The sequence below is a fragment of the Rhineura floridana genome, chromosome 5 (genome assembly GCF_030035675.1).
Source record: "Rhineura floridana isolate rRhiFlo1 chromosome 5, rRhiFlo1.hap2, whole genome shotgun sequence".
Classification (NCBI taxonomy): Eukaryota; Metazoa; Chordata; class Lepidosauria; order Squamata; family Rhineuridae; genus Rhineura; species Rhineura floridana.
Genome location: NC_084484.1, coordinates 167,853,895 through 167,871,311, shown reverse-complemented (window position 1 = coordinate 167,871,311; position 17,417 = coordinate 167,853,895).

The window sequence follows — 17,417 nt, the reverse complement described above, 5'->3', positions numbered from 1 at the left end:
GGCCCAAGTGTCACCCAGTGAGCTTCCTGGCAGAGTAGGGATTTGAACCCTGGTCTCCCAGGTCCTGGTCTTACACTAGCCGCTACACCACACTGGCTCTCAGTATGATTTTCCCCACCTCTTTTATCCTCACAACAACCCTGTGAGGTAGTAATGAAGCTCATGACTCTAGGGCAGTCTTTCTCTTGCAGCCTAACCTCCCTCACAGGGCTGATGTGAGGGTAAGAGGGTTGACATATGACTTTTTGGGAGGAAGGGGCTCTGTAACAATGTTAATTCATGGTTTTATAGATGTCTTGCTTTAACATATCTTAAAGATGTTTTATTTTAATATATTTTAAATTCTGTTTTTAAGATGTTTTTAGTGTTTTTGTTTGCCGCCCTGAGCTCCTACTGGGAGAAAGGGCGGGATATAAATTTAATAAATGAATACATACAAAATATTTTTTGGTACTATTGTGTTGTGCATAGTGACAGTGCTGTATGTGTACATACAAATAAATGCATACAAATTAAATGTATACCAAGATACTTTGCAGCAGTATCTAGGGATGTGGGAGGGAAAGTCCTGCTCCCATCCTTTAATTCCCTGCAATCATATGCATGGCTTCTCCAGAGGAGGACAAAAACCCTTTCTATACAATTTTGACAGGCACTGGAGCTCCAGTTGCATCAAGTCAGCCTAACTCCCTAAACGTATTCCATAGAACTGGATACTTACAGTAGTTCTGAGCAGTAGTGTAGTGGCAAATTCAGAAGTGCAGGGTCCATTCATGAGAGTCACAGCAATGCCCGTCCCTCTTTTTTTGCTGCTGGGTTGAGAATAAGATGCTTGTTAATGCCTTCTCCCACAACGAAACACATCCCTAGGAGCCAATAAGCATGAAAGAGGGGAGTGTTAACTACTGAAAAGAGTCTTCTCAGTGGCTGATGCACCTCCTGTCATTCTGGTTAGCTCCAATCAGCAGGAAAGGACAAGGAAGCATGTTAGAAGACTCTTCTTAGCTTTATGTTGATTGGCTTGTAGGATACTGGAGACACAGGGACCCTGCTGGGACCCTGCTCCCAAAAAAGTAAGTTGTCTAAGACTCACTGAGACCCTGGACGACTACACCCCTGGTTCTGAGTGTCCAAGGGGTTTGGAGGCTTCTCTTTCATGATCAGCAGGCATCCCCAACTCCTCCGTGGCTGGATCCCAGACAGAGTTTGTGAAGCTGGTTTCAGTGATCCATGCCTTTGGTAACCCCTAGTTTAGTCTTCTGTAATGTGTTATCTGGGGGGCTGTCTCTGTAGCAGTAGTGTAGAGGCAAATCCAGAAGTGCAGGGTCCCTTCATGATAGTTACACCACATTCCCTCACAGCCAGGCCCCTTTCCCACTTTTCCTTGTCTCCCTTGCTTTCCCTGTCATCTCACAAGTCCACACTCCACTGCAACAAATGTCCCTAGGGGCCAATTAGCATGAAAGGGGAGGTTGTGTGTTAGCTACTGAGAAGGGTCTTCTCAGTGGCTGACTCACCTCCTTCCACTCTGATTGGCTCCAATCAGCATGAAAGGAAAAGGACTCTTCTCAGTGGCTAATACGCTCCCTTTTCATGCTGCTCATACATACCTGGTTGGGACCCTGCTTCCCCCAAAAGTAATGGGTCTATGACCCTCCCCCCACGACTCTGGACAACTATACTCCTACTCTGTACAGGAATGGCAAAAATACAGCTGCAAGACTGTGAACTGGGACCTGACCCTTATAGGAGGCTGGGCCCATAACCTATAGGACGCTGGGCCCAATGTCCTGTAGGACCCTGCAGAGTTGCGTAGCGGAACAGAGAGTATTGAGCGAGCTTGTGTGTGTGTGTTTGAATCTTTGCTAAGATTCTACCTTCCCTGCAAATTAATCAAACAGAGGCTTTAAGCTTTAAAATAAGAAATAACTACTTTATTCTGGAAGTACATGTTTGATAGGAAAGAGTCCTATATCTAGCTAACTAGCTATGTTGGAGTAGCGAGCACTGTGCCCAGTACTCACCCTCATGCTGGTGGAGAGGGAGAGACAAAGGGAAAATGTCTGCTCCCCTCTCGAGAGAAAAGAAGAAGACAACTGGGAAGGAGGGAAGGAACTGGGATCAACATCCTTTGCATATCAGTCTAGCAGGAAGGGAGAGACAGCAGGAGATCAAAGGGATAGGTAGAGGTCTCCTCTCTAGCTACCCTTTTAAAACCCATGCAGCCTCAACCCACAAGTTGGAGTTGAACCTCATACATTCCAACAGCCCCTTATACGTGTGCAACAATGTGAAAGAACCGTTAGACACAGCCTGGGTGAGCTGTGCTTCCTGTGGAACCAGGAAGTGGTTAAGAACAAGACTCAGTGCTTCTGGCCTGAGGAGAAAGAGGCCACAGGGCGAGAGAATTCTCTAAAACCTTATTCAATTAGAGTTCGTTTATAAAGAAGAGCCTGTTTGATTCTGTAAGGGGCTGTAAAACAACCTGTGCTTCAACAGCTGCACTGGCTCCCATTTCATTACTAGACTCAGTTTCAAAGTCCATAAGGCTAGACGAGAGGTCAAGTGAGAAGGGACTGCAAGGTGCCTCCATCAGCTTGTTGAAAAACCATCTCTATCAGGCTTGTCCTTTAACTGTCATCTACAGCAGCTATTCCATCAGGTTATAGGAGAGGGAGAGGGAGATGGGACTGCAGGTCCTCTCTGTCAACTTTGCTGAAAGGACAGCAACTTTTGACTCCTGCACTCAGAGACCCATCTTTGGGTGGCCCTGGCATTTGCGGTACAGCAGGTGGCTACAGGTGAAAGGGTCTCCTGGGGTAGCCAACGTGGTGCCTTCTAGATGTTGCTGAATTGCAACTCCCATCAGCCCCATTGAGCACAACCGATGGTCAAGGAAGATGGGAGGTGAAGTCCACCACGCTGGTTACCCATGGTCTCCTCTGTGGTAGCACCTCAACGGTGGCATGCTCTCTTCACAGAGGCTCATCTGGTGCCTACCTTGATGTTGTTTTGGCACCAAGCAATGACCTTTTTATTTTCCTGGCCTTTAAAATCCTCTCTCCAATGTTTTTATTGTGCATACAATTTTGCAGTGTGTGTGTTTAATTCCACTGATTACTTTCATACTTTGGTGTTAGGCAGAGAAATCCTATTGGACAGGGGAGGAAGGTGTTGTGGGGGATGTACTGCCATATCCAGACTCCTGCTGGTGGTGATGGGGAGTGTCAATCCCTTTTCCCTCCTATTGGAGGCTCCTCCTCTTTTCTTAAAAAAAAAAGAAAATGATTTTTCCTCTCATTGATTCCCGCAAAAACATGTCTTGCATACTCCTTTCCCCCCTTGCAAGGATGCCTTGATAATCAGACCTCCTTTTCTAAGGGCAGTGGAGAGGGAGATCCACACAATCCTAGGGTCTATAGGATGTCCTCCCAGAGATCGTAGCATTATGAGATTGGGGTTAGCCTTAAAAAAGTGTTAGGGGTCCCCTCCAATCTTGCTATTTTATAGCCCTGGGAAGGGATTCTGCAGTAAAAGGGGACTGCTAAAATGGTCACAACCAGATTCTTTGTTATGTAAAAAGGCAGGTCTTTTGCTTTGTCATGTAAGCTAGGGCAATCAATGGGTTGCCACAAAAACTAAATAGGTGGGGATCCTTCTAGGAGGGGACATGTTTTTCTTTCCATCCTCCCCTGGCTGGGGTGATGTTGACAAAGTGCTTGTGGGTGAACAAAAGAGACTGTCAGTCTTGAAATTGGATTGCTCTTGGTGAAAATCCATAGCTATTGGTTTGGTGCCCCCCCCCCAAATCTGATGGAGTCTGTTGGAATATTAATGCTGTGTCCTTTCTTATCATGCTCAGCCTGTATATGTGTGTAAATAAAGCTGATATCACAGTAAACACAGTTTCCAGTAGGGATGGGAAAATCTTTTAATTTCATTTCATTTCGCATTTTTTCCAGTCTTAAATTGAGTTCTCCACATTTCTGCAGCAGTTTGCAGTTTTGTTTTTAAAATCTGCATGAAAATTCTTCAGCATTTTAGTATGAATTTCTCCCAATAAAGGCAGTTTGTATGCGGTTTTGACTAAGGTACACATTTTTGCAAGCAATTTCTTTTAACGTCATTCATTCATTCAGTCAGTCATTGGCGATCTCTCGTGGCCGAGTAAGATTGTCTTCCAAGATAAGGTCTTTGCTTAGAAGATAAGGTCTGTGCGTGAATCTGTTTTATGTGGGGAGATCGGCACACGACGATCAACACACAATCTTGACAGAGAAAGGCTTCGATCCAATGGCATGGATACCATGACAATTGGAAGTCTTTTATCTGCTGCAGCCTTCATCTGCCTTCACAGCCGTTGTAACGTACACATTGTTATCCTCCGCCTGTTCTGCCGTTGAGGACTTTCTTGGATCGTTCTTTGTCTGGTTCCTCTCCCTTGACCTTACCGCCATGGGTGACCCTGCTGGGAGTACATGACTCCCGAAGGCATCGCTCACAGGGTTCATTGGAACACGCAAGCCCACTCACCGCTGCAAGGTGACGATCCATCGAGGGGTCTTGTAATGTAATGCATTTTTGTATGGTAATTTCATGAATATATTCATTTTTATGCACACTTTCTCCTAATATATGCATTCTTATAAACATTGGTTGGTTGGAGAACTGCATTGCAAAATTCAGATAAGTGCAAATTTTGAAGGATGGCTGTGTTTTGGTTCTCAAATTGTTTTGGAAAGTATGAAATTAATAGATTTGGCTTTAAATGTGAACTGAATTGAATTTCTCCCACATCAATAGTTTCCAGTGACCTTCATTTCAAGGGAACCAAACCTTTGATATACTTTGGGACCCTGGAAATCTCTCACAGGCTAGAGATGGGGTGTGTATAACAATATGATTGCAGCCTTAATTTTTTTGTTTTATTTTGTTTTATTGTAATTTTATCTTTTTTGTAAGCCACCCTGGAAACCTGCCGGGGGGGGAGTATAAGTCAAATAAATGATAAATAAGAAAGTAATAATTGCCTTTGTGCTGAAAATGCCCATGTGAGAATACAAAAATAAAATGACAACAACGATAATACAGTACTAAGAAATAAAATTAGGATTTTATACTGTTGGGAACAATATACTGTGCCTTGCCCAGTAGGTGGCATATGAAACCTACATACCGGAAAAGAACTGAAAAACAACAACAACTCCTCTGCACAGCCTCTCTTGCCTTTTCATTGCTGGTGTGATTATTAATTAACACATCCTACTTATGTTTTCATCAGTGGTGGCAAAATTAGGTCATTGTGACCTTGACAAATAAAAACGTGTAGAAGCGTTAAGGAAATACTAGAAGTCAGAGAATTGGCAAGAGCTGTTATTCTCTTCCCACCATTTCTCTTCCTAGAGATGAGTATGATCAGTAAGATACAACAATTTAAAATGCAAATTGCACAGGCTGTGATTCAATGTATACCTCTGGCAACAGTGCAGTGACGAGTGAGAGACAATTTATGCTTTATCAAAATGATTTCCAGATGTCACAATTGAAATGAGTGACAGGAAAAAAAAGCCACATGGCAAACGGATGCTTTCTCAGTAATTTTCTAAGGTCAACTCGTGTGTATTTTCCAAAGATGATTGCTACTGCAAAATGTAGCATTAATCAGATAGATGACAGGAGCACTCCTGGTGCCTTAGAAGTGACCTAAGTACATAGTGATCTGTTTGACCTCCTTGGCTTAAAGTTTCACTATCTAAAATCTCTCAGTAATAAATAAATAAATAAATTGGATACCACCCACCGAAAGTATAATGGCTAACACAGGCCTCCAGAGGACATTGTTCATTGTAAACAGCAGACCTGTAACCAATCCTGTGCCGTGTGTATCTACTCTAAAGTATGACTCAAAGAGTTCAGCACAACTTTTCCAGCAGTAAGTATGCATAAGATTGTGGTTTTGGCTTCTGCTGTGCTAGTTGGCACATGGCTAAGGTGACTAGTTAATGCATTACCCCCAAAGAGGTAATGCGTTACCCAAAATGACAAAGGTGGGCACAGATTTGCATAAAATTTGTATATGATCATTTCTGTGTAGAGAGGCAAAAATAGAAATAACGGCTATTATTTAAATAGAAATACAATGCACCTCACTGAAGTGGGAAAGACAGTGGCCAGGTGACCTATGAGCCTGCTCAGTCTGCTGTCCTGGTGCTCACTGTTGATGGGCAACTTCCAAGATCCCTATTCCTTATTTTTAAACCAGACTTGGACCAGACAACAACCCTTCAAGTAGAGGACTCCTTCAAATAGAGCTCTCTCCACTGACAGCTCTTCAAACAGAGGTGTGTTCTCTCTGAGGTAGGGCACATGGCCACCCTAACTATGGTCATCAGGCCGGTTTATTTACTGGTGACCAGTATCTTATTGGTTGTAGGCAGCATGACCTGAGGCCATAGAGCAGTAGTTTTCTAGATGTCTGCCTTCAGGAACCCTTTCCACCAGGGTCAGCTCCATATTTGAGAGGGCCCCTGACAAAGTGCCCTCTGGTGGATCTCCTCTGACATCAGTGCCCCCCCCCCCCGGTTGGACATACCTGCTGCTGCTGGTAGTAGATGGAAGCAAAACAGTCTTGTGCTGTGGGCAGCAGTGAGCTGCTTGCTATTTTAATTCCTTACAATATCTCAAAGGAACATCACACCATGGCCATTGTGAACATAGGAAGCTGCTTTATACTGAGTCAGACCATTGGTCCATGTAGCTCAGTACTGTTGACACTGACTGGCAGCAGCTCTCCAGGATTCCAAACATGGGTATCTCCCAGCCCTGACTGGAGATGCCAGGGATTGAAGCAGAGATCTTCTGCATGCAAAGCAGATTCTCTGCCACTGAGCTATGTCCTATCCCATTGTGGGCAATTAAAATGGCAGCTGGCTTGCTGAATGAGCTGCTTACACAGAGCAGTGAACCCTGCTGTGAAAATGGGGCCTGGGCAGCAGCCCAAAGATATTAGGTGCTGATGTCAGCCCTGCTTTTCCCATTAACGTGTCTGTCAAGGAACCTCTGTGCCCTGCAAAAGATCCTGGGTTATGTATTTAACTACACAAAATTCACGCAGGGCACCGGCCAGACCTTTTGAGTCATGCTCAGTGGAAGATGTGTAGCAGTAGACAAACTATTCTCCAGGGAAGCTTGTTTTGATCTTGTCATGGTAAGAGCCTGGATAAGCTTCCAAGAAATCCCAGGGTCCTTGTAACATAATTTGAAAGCTGCTGTACTAGAGAAGAGAGGGTCCTATGCCTCTAATTCTTGGGCAGAAGAGGGAATTTTGGCAGGTTAGGCTTGGGTTGCCATCTTTTTTAAGGCCTTCACCTGTGTCTGCAATAGCAACACAAAATCCCTCCCAGCCTCTCAAACTTCTCTCTTCTATAAAACAATTAAAAGAAGCCCTCTCTGCCTTTGCATCTCATCTCAACTAGTGTTTATCAGTGTCTTTTCCTGCAGGCAATCCATTAATAACTTGCAGAATAGACAGAAACCAACAGGTGGAACTTTTCCTATCGCCACATCTCAGTTTCTAGGAAAACTTCACCTGCTTATCAGAAGTGGCTTTTAAAGGCACCGAGTCTTCATCTGCCAGAAAAGCAGCTACCTTCTAATGAAAGTGACAACCCATTACTGCTTACAAAGCAACAAAGTATGATCTATGTTACTGTGGCATCTTTGCACAAGGTGAACATCCCAAAATGATGCTACATCGCAGGTGAACTGTGACTTTTCCCAAGTATTCTTTTGAAGTAAATGTGAAATGCTTCCATTTGTAGCAGAAGACAGCTTAGCAAAAGCTGTGAGCGTGGCCAGTAAGATATGCAAAGAGAGCTTCTGCTTAGGGATGCGGGTGAAATTCACAGTTAAAGACAAATCTATCAAATTTGCACTTTCAGAAACAATATGAGAACTGAAACATAGCCATCCTTCATATGCCACACTTATCTGAATTTTGTGATGGAGTTCTCCAACCGTAAAGTGTTTACAAACTGCATATATTACAGGAAAGTGTGCATTAACATGATTCTATGAGTGAAAATAACATACAACAATGCCTTATATTAGGAGAATTTGCTTGCAAAAATGTGTACTGGTCAGAACTGCAAAGAACATATATTTATTGGGATAAAGTTGCACTAAAATACTGAACAATTTTCATGAGAATTTAAGAAAAGAAAACCCTGCACATTTCTACAGAAATGGGGTGCTAATTTGAAAAAATGAGAAACTTGAGAGATCCTTCCATCCCTACTTCTGCTGATTGACATTTTTCCTGTGTGCACACCACACTTACAGAACATTTCCTCTCCAAAGAATCCTGGGAACTGTAGTTCACCCCTCACACAGTTCCAGCATCCTTAACAAACGACAGTTCCCAGGAGTCTTTGCGGTGGGTGGGAAATGTGCTTTTAATGCATGATGTCTACTCAGCTACACCATACATTACAGCTGCTATTAACTCAGGATGGGGGAACTTTTTCAGCTTGAGGGCCACATGGGGAACCTTCTGGGGATCACATATTCGTGGGGACAGGGTCAAAACTTGCACACATCTAGAAACTAGAATTTTGCAGTGAATCTCAGCCTCTTCCACATGCTAATATCTTTTTGTCTCCTTCTGAGTGCCATTGTTTGGTTCAAAAAGTCTCCACCAGAGTCCAGATGTTCCTAATAATGTGCATTCCCCCCTCCTTCCAAATGTGAGAGCTGGCTAACTAGCCCCACATGTTGCAGTGCCACCACTTGCCAGACCTACCAGTCTCAGTGGCTGTCCACCTTAATGCTATTTGCTATGCTTACTTTTGGCTGATGAGGATGACTTTGTCTTGAGCCGCTGTCATGTCACAAAACCTCCTCCCTCCCTCAAACCTAATTTCAATTAGAATTTTCTTCTGTGCTTTCATGCCATTGCACAAATATTCCGGAGAGATTTATTTGCCAACAAAGAGATGGAGGAGTCTGTAATCCCCCAAGAATATGGCTGTTATTAAAGCTTGCAAACATATTATTGTTATGAATAGCCCTGCAAACTCTCAGTGGGTTTGATCATCTGATTGTCTGAGAGGAGCTGAAGGTTGCAGTCTTGCAGAAGGTTGCAGCATCTCTCATGGGTCACTTCTGCTACTGATGCCAGCTTCTTTCTGGATGCCTGGCCTCATGTGCCTTTCACAGCTTGACTGACCAGATGGACTCTATTAAGATATGCTTTCTCTGTTCCTGCATTCTTAGGCTGGCCAGAGAAAATTTTTGCAGGTGCGGTGGTTTTTCTTCCTGAATGACAAACAATGAATCCAATCCCTGGTGTATTTTAAGAGGATTAATTGTGGTTCATTTCTAAATACTGTAACAATAGCAATGCTACAAGTGGGGCTGGCAACAAAATGCTGCAGTGTATAGTGCTCCTGTTCAGGGTTCAGCAGCCAGGCAACATTCATTTCCCATTGGGCAGGGGTAGGGAACCTTTTTCAGCCCAAGGGCCACATCCCCTCATGGGTAACCTTCATGGGAGGGGGCACATACCAGTGGTGGGCGGGGACATCGGCAAAATGGGCAGAGCCATGGACATGACTTTTTGTGTGAAGACTGTATTCTAGCCGCACAAAACTCATGGATTTCTACACAAACACGCACGCCTCTCCATCCAGGCACTCAAGGGGCATTATCACAATATAAGGACGCATTCCAGCCTGGCAAAAGCACTTGAGCAGGACCCACGAGAGGCATTGTCTGAGGAGAATCCTGAGGGTCACATGAGAGGCATGGAGAGCTGCATTCATCACACCCCTGGGCTTGGGGTTCCCCATCCATACCATTGAGCATGCTCAGTCTCAGTGCTTGGAAGGAACTAATTCAGATTAACTAATCCACTTAATTAATTCAAAAATATCTGAATTACACTTGAAAGTAATTCCTGTAATTTCCAGGTGAACTGAATGTGAACTAAGTTCCTTTTGCAGTTTTTGAAACTTTGAACAGTTTTTAATTCAATTTAATTGGTTTTACTTCAATACTTTTATATATAGGGGTTGCATTGCACTTACTTCTGTGTTTGATTGTGGCCACTGCATTTACCATTTTTACTTATCTGAAAAGTAGTGCTGCTGTTTAAACTTAAATATAATTGTTGGGAAAAATAAATAAAACAATTGTTCACATTACATTGTGTGTGTATTTTTAGGTTTTCTTAAGTGTATTTTATACTTGAACAGAGCAGCTTGTAAAATTCTAAAGGCTGGAAAAAATGCTGAGGACCACATGAATGAACTGTGAATTGAATGGTGAGTTGACCTGGAATGGTGTTAGCTTCCTTTTGGAGGGGGCAAACTTGAATTGGAATAAGTTCCCTTTTGGAGGGAATGAACTGGAACTGGAACGAATTCCTTTAAAAAAATGTAATTTCCAAGCATTGCTTCGTCCTAATTGGGCTGTTTTGGGTCTACCCTGCCTTTAAAGATTTGTTGCACTTCTTCAAACCTTGGAGTTCACTTGAGACTACAAATACTTTCTTCTTGGGTATGGATGGTGCAGTTTTGGCTACATAATGATCCATTCTTGGAGAATCAATCATACTTCTAAATTTTACATGGTTCCATTATGTTTTTTTCTTACTTAATTACAACTGGGGATTGATCCTTATTGGGAAGGCAGCATACAATGAGGGGAGGGAGTTATCTCTGACCTCCATAGCATGACTGGAACATACCTTTCCTCCACCTACATAGCTAGCAGCCTGAGGAAAAAGGCCCCGTTAAGTGAGAAAAAACTAGATTCATAGCTGCATGTTGCACATATCCAGTGAGTATCTCATTTGGCCCATATTCTGTCATCTCTTCCAACTTCTCTGTACTTATATATACAGGGTTATTAAAAAATATTAAAATCATACAATTTTTCTATCTTTCCCATTTTCTTGTCCATTCCACTTTCAAACTCCTCAAGCAATAAGGTTTCTGTCAAATCTCTTGGGATGGTAGGGGAGAGACTATTGCATAATTTAATAGTTCTCACTGTTTTTCAAAAGACTTTTTCTCACCGTTTTGGCAACACATTAGTTCCACATCTAGCGCTATTGGCAGCAGCTTCAGGATGAAATGGCGAGAAGACAGAGATAAAATAGACAGAGTGAGAAGAGCAAATGGGTCCTTAGTTTTGCTGCAGGCAATCTCTAGATTCACTAGATGTGGCTCTAAACAGCAGGGAATGACTTTTTTTTAAAAAAAAATGTGTGTGTTATATATATCTCAGTGGTGGCTGATGCCCTTGGGACTGGTAGAGCAGAAAACAGAGAGCCCAATGGTAGGTGGAGCCTAGGGTTGCTAGGTTCAATCCCTGAGACTGATCCTGTATCTTTAGGAGAAAAGAAAGTCTGCCAAGTGCAGGTGTTCTTGCAACCCTGTAATGGGAAAAACCACAAGGTGGAATTCTCCCTCCCCCCTGCACAACATTTAAAGATACAGAAGACCTCTTGGAGGCTGGGCCTGGCAACCACGGCTCCTGCGCTGAGGCTGCCAGGCAGGCCGCAAGCCGCATGGGATGGGCCCCGGCCCCCATCTTGGCCGGGGCTAAGAGGGAGCCGGCCCAGCCTGGGCTCCACTGCCACCCCACCACTCGCCTCAGTCCACACATGGCAGCGGCTGCGGCCACGATCGCGATCCCCCCCCAGAGACTTCAGCAGCCTGAGCCCCAGGGCGGGGAACTGGCTCCGGGCCGGCCGGGGCTAAGAAAGACGGAGCCAGGCCGGCCCAGCCTAGCCTCCACTGCTGCCACCGCTCGCCTCCACCCACCCATGGGCCATCAGATCACCCTCACACGCTCGGGCCCCGGCCACCTGTATGTTCTCTCTGTGGGTGGTGGCGGGAGCGGGCAGGGGCTGCTGCTGGAGGAGTCCCTCCCTCACTGTGTCGGCTGCTCAAGTCCTGCCTGCGGCCTGCCTGCCTGAAATTGTAAAGAGCAGAAGTCGGCCAGCTGCAGCCCAACGTATGCGTGGTCAATCAAGTATAGCCGGAGGCCGGACACGGCCCCCTTTTGCTGGACTCCGGCAGATTGCCGGAGACCTGGCAAGCCTAATACACAACTTCTGGGTCTCTTTCTTTCTTTTTCTCTCTGTATGGGTGAGTTTGATGTGTGAGAGAGGGCCAGTTCACACTGCAATTTAATGTGAGATGGGTTCTACTTGCATGCCCATTTAATTTGCAGTGATCACATGACGTAGAAAGCAAATGGAAGGCGTCCTGCTGCTTTTAGCTTTTAATCTGCAGCAAATCAATCCAATTTTAATCCAAAAAGGGAAGGAAAAATCATCTGTACTTCGTATCTCTAGGGGCTTGTAGATGCTTAGCTCTGCTGGTTTTGTGAGTCCATGCCCATTCCCTCCTCCTCCCTTTGTTATGTCATTTACTGCTGGCTCCCGTTCTGCAAGCCTGCTGCAAACTGTGGTTTTTTCTTTCGCCCCTAACTTGTGCAAAAAAGCATAACATTGTTCAAACAAATATTTGTATTTCTGCTGGATTCTGAAAATACAAATAATCAAACTTCAGGATTTTTTCTTTTTTTAATGGAACTTACTCTGGAACAAACTGAGCATGCCCGGTTGTCAAGGCAACCAGAGGAAATGATAGTTTGACCTTAAGAGGGCGTAGTCATTAGGAAGCTGCGTGATTCCCTTCAGTATGAACGGAAAACAGCGATTGGAAGATAGGAATGTGATCTTTAAATTCCCATCGTGATGTAAAAAGCTTCGTCTTTAAAATGGACTTCAGCTCCTGTGTGAATGAGCCCTGTGTGTATGCTTTAGTCTCTTTGCCTTAGTCTATATATAAGTACAAAACGCATGAATGAGTAATAGTTAGACATTGTTTACATATTAATTGTAATTGTACACAGCAATATTTTCCCTTGTTTCTTCTCTTAATAAAACCACTCTTTATTTTACTTTCTGTGTGTGTGTCATTGGATTAAGGGTAGATTTATACACGCTTTAGGGGTGATGTGCGGATAACTCAGGCAAAAGGTCCTGCTGCACTCGCAATAGGGGAATTTGCATTTCTAGTGAGCCATGCTCATGAGGAAGTTCAAGGTCCATTCATAACATAGCTTGCATGTTTACATAAATATTACAGATTATAGCAAATGGCACATTATAAAATCAGCCAAATTTGCATGCACAGGACTGCATTGCTGGATTGTGGCCAGCGAGTGAAAAGATAGTAAATGGCAGGGCTGGCCCAAACATTTTGCTGCCTGAGGCAAAGGACAATACAGCTGCATATATACAACACATTTAAAGCACATACCTTCCCCAAAAGGATCTTGGGAGCTGCAGTTTACTCGTCACAGAGCTACAGTTCCCAGAACCTTTAACAAACTACAGTTCCCATGATTCTTTGGGGAAGTTATGTGCTTTAAATGCCTGGTATATTCGCAGCCTATGGCACATGTACTTCATTCCATACAGAAGCCAACTTGACTGGCAGTTGAATCTTACTTCAACACTGGTGATGGGATAATGTTCTCTACCACACCTGAGGCAGCAGGCCAGATTAGGGGGCTTTGCAGAAGCTGTGTGGCAACAGAGGGGAATGGCTGGGGAGCTCAGGAGCCAGGGACTGTTGCCTCACTTTGTCACCTCACTTTGCCTATTGGTAGGGCCGGCCCTGGTAAGTGGTAACGGACTACTAACTAACTCCATTCTCTATATACACATATAAACTCTGTACTGGGTCTCCTTTAGTATCTCTACCCTGAATATATTTTTGCTATACACATCATGGAATTTGTTGCTTGTTTCAAGGTTTTTCCTTTCCTTTCTTTTAATAAATAAATAAATGGGTAGTAAATATAAAAGGTACTTCAGATGTAAAGCCAACATTATAAATTTAATTCATGTTTATTCCTGATAGGAACACATTTATATTTCATGGTTTCTAAATTCAAAGGACTATAATATCCAGATCTGGATGGCTGCTTCCAGGGCAAAATGATAAACAACACTGTCCCTCGCAGTTAGATAGCAATACTGGAGAACACTCAGTTTGGCAACAAATCAAAAGATTTATATTAAGTAGGAAAGTCATATTAATCTTGCCTAGGTAGCACTGATGTCAGAAGCTTATTTGAAATAGAAGGTGGAAACTCTAAGGTCGAAAAGAAAGAAGTTGATTACATTTCAGCCTGGGAAAGCAATAATAGCACAATGATATCAAAAGGAAAGTAAACTGTGTGTGCGTAAGAGGGTGATTTAGGGTATTTTTCTGCTTCTGAATGGAAAACTCTATATCTACAACAAGTAACAGAAAATAAAGAATGGAGGGTTAGCTGTTTGCTTCTTTTTTTCTTAAAAGAGGGTGCACTATTTTATTGACTAAGCCAGGGATGGGGAACCTGTAGCCCTCCAGATGTTGCTAGACTACAGTACCCATCATTCCTGGCCATTGGTCATGCTGGCTGGGGATGGTGGAGGTTGTATTCCACGGCATCTGGAGGGCCACAGCTTCCCCCACCTCTGATCTAGATGAAACTCAACCCAAAGATGTCTAATACGATATTAAAGGGCTATTTTTAGGAGTATAATGTAGCTAGACATTATAATGCTATTAGTGATTATGATCTCTTATATAGGACCTGCCTTTAGAACAGGGATGAGGAACCTGTGGCCCTCCAGGTGCCATGGACTACAACCTCCACCATCCCCATCCAGCATGACCAATGGCCAGGATTGATGGGAGTTGCAGTCCAGCAACATCTGGAGGGACACAGATTCACCATCACTACTTTACATTTTTGTACTGTCATTGCCAGGAGACAATGGGCACCAATGGGCAGGTGGGTGCATCTATGGGTTTTCCCCCCTCCTTGCTCAAAACATCTGGAGTGTGTCTTGAGTTACATGCCCATTTCAGGTTGAGGTGAAAATCAGCTTTACTTGGGCAGGCAGAGTTATTAAGAACAAAATCCTGTTTACAGATGATGTCTCTGTGGCTGATGCCACATATCAGCTGACTTTCAAACATGCCACTGACACTCCAGAATATGGCAAGCGCTACTCTGTTAAGTTGTAATGAGGTTGGGGTTAAGCTGGATGATCTCAAATCACCTTCCAGACCTGTGATTCTTGATTGGAAGGATGGATAATACAGGCATATGCAGTCAGGCCCGGCGCCAGTGGGCAGCCAGTTTGAGCACTGACCTAGAGCCCCTGAGGCTGGGAGGGGCCCCTACTTCTAGCTCCTGCTCCACAATGAACATTAGCATCAGGTTGCAGAGCATCTGCCCCACAACCCAATGCTGGCATGGATGGCAGAGCAGGAGTCACCCTCCCAAACAACAGCCCACCACTACCGATGCGGGCTGTCGGCACCACTTTCTGTGGCACCATGTTGCTTCATGCTTGTTATCGGCATGTGCTTGCCATCACCCAAGATGGTGGGGTGTTGTCAACATGCCACCCATCTGGGGTAATAGGAGGTGTGCGTGAGCAGTGTGCTAATGTGCTGACACAGCCCCTGGTGGCAGCAGTGCTAGTGCCGCCACATTGTTACCACTACTGCTGCTGTTGCTGCCACCACCACCACCACTTTCAAGGCCCTGCAGCAGTCTGGTGCCCAAGGGCCCACTGCAGTCTGGTGCCAGATCTGTATGCAGCTTACATATGAAGCTATGCTACCATTATTTTAGTATAAAGAGACATTCTTTTTAGAGAGTCATTAGTATTGTCAATGTAAGTGTTTAATACTTATTACTCTATTCCTATTATTTCATTACACATTTCTAAGATACAAAGATTTACAGATGGAACTAAATATATGCAGTTTTTACTGATAGTTCATGCTTTCACAATAAAAATGCATTTTTCAAGAAAAACGCACAGGTTGGAGATTCGCAAATCTGAACTCTACACACTTTGTAATATAAGGAACCATTGCCAGACCTTCAAACACATGAATAAACGAACCTGGCTGCTGGTAATTATGGACATAGTGTGTCCAAACTGTTTGTGAAGGAAGAATTTTGTGTCCACATGAACTTTAATCAACCTGCCTTCAGCTTCAAAAATGGATGTCTAGAGGGGAAAAAAGAGGGCTTTTGGGTCTAGCAAAGAGCAGTATAAAATATACTTTAAATAATGAATATTTTTAAAGAGTAAGAATAACGGTATGTTATTTTGCAGAAATAGTGTTATGCTCTCTGCACTTCTTGAGCAGTGAGAAGTTCCAGAGAGATCAATGAAAACTTTTGGCATTTCTGCAATAATCAGTTTATTTACCAATATGCAAGTAGTGCATAGGTGGGGATAGTCATGCTATTAGGCTTGGGAGACCCTGCACATAGGGATGAAGGGATCCGTCAATTTCGATTCTCTCAGTTTCTCCTTTTTCAATCTTAAAGCAAGTTCCCCACATTTCTGCAGCAATTTTTGATTTTTTTAAATTAAAACCTCATGAAAAATGATCAGCATTTTAATGCTTTCTAATAAACATTTGTCTATGCAATTTTGCCTAATGTGCACATTTTTGCAAAGTCATTTCACCTAACATAATGCATTTTTGTATGTTATTTTCATTAATATATGCATTTAAATGTACCCTTTATTCTAGTATATGCATTTTTTGTACACATACCTGGCTGGAGAACTGCATTGCAAAAATTGGACCAGAGCTTGGAAAAGTTACTTTTTTGAACTACAACTCCCATCAGCCCCAGCCAGCATGGCCACTGGATTGGGCTGATGGGCGTTGTAGTTCAAAAAAGAAACTTTTCCAAGCTCTGAACAAGTGCTAGTTTTGAAGGATGGTTGTATTTCAGTTTGCATATTGTTTTGGAAATTTGGTAGGTTCACCTTTAAAAGCAAACCTAATCAAATTTCTCCCCATATCTATCTGGGCATGATGTCCTCTGATCTGGCTCAGTTCATTTGCCCTCTTCCATTAACCTGCCACTTGCTGTCTTCCTTTGCTCTTTCTTTTCTGCCACCTGGTAAGTATGAGAGAGAGGGAGGGAAAAGAAAGAAAAAGTGACCCATTTGTTCCCTTCCTGCCACTTCTACTTAACAAAGTAAGGAAAAAAGGGACTTGTTCCCTTCCCTCCTCCTGGACTTACCAGGCAGCATATGGGAAGGAAGGAATGATCCCAATGATCCCAACAACTCTGTAAAAAGTCCTGAACTTTTCCCTTCACACCTGGGCTTTCCCCTAACCAGGGAGTGTGAAAGTGATAGTGGTGGCAGTCACTACAATTTCTGGTTTGTTTGTTTTTTAAAAATAGAATGAACATGTTTTGGAGCAAAGCTCCAGACTGTCATGGCTGCCATCTTTGTTTCCCAGAATTCCCATGCCAGCCCAGAGGCATAGCATTCTGCATAACAAAGATGGCAGCCG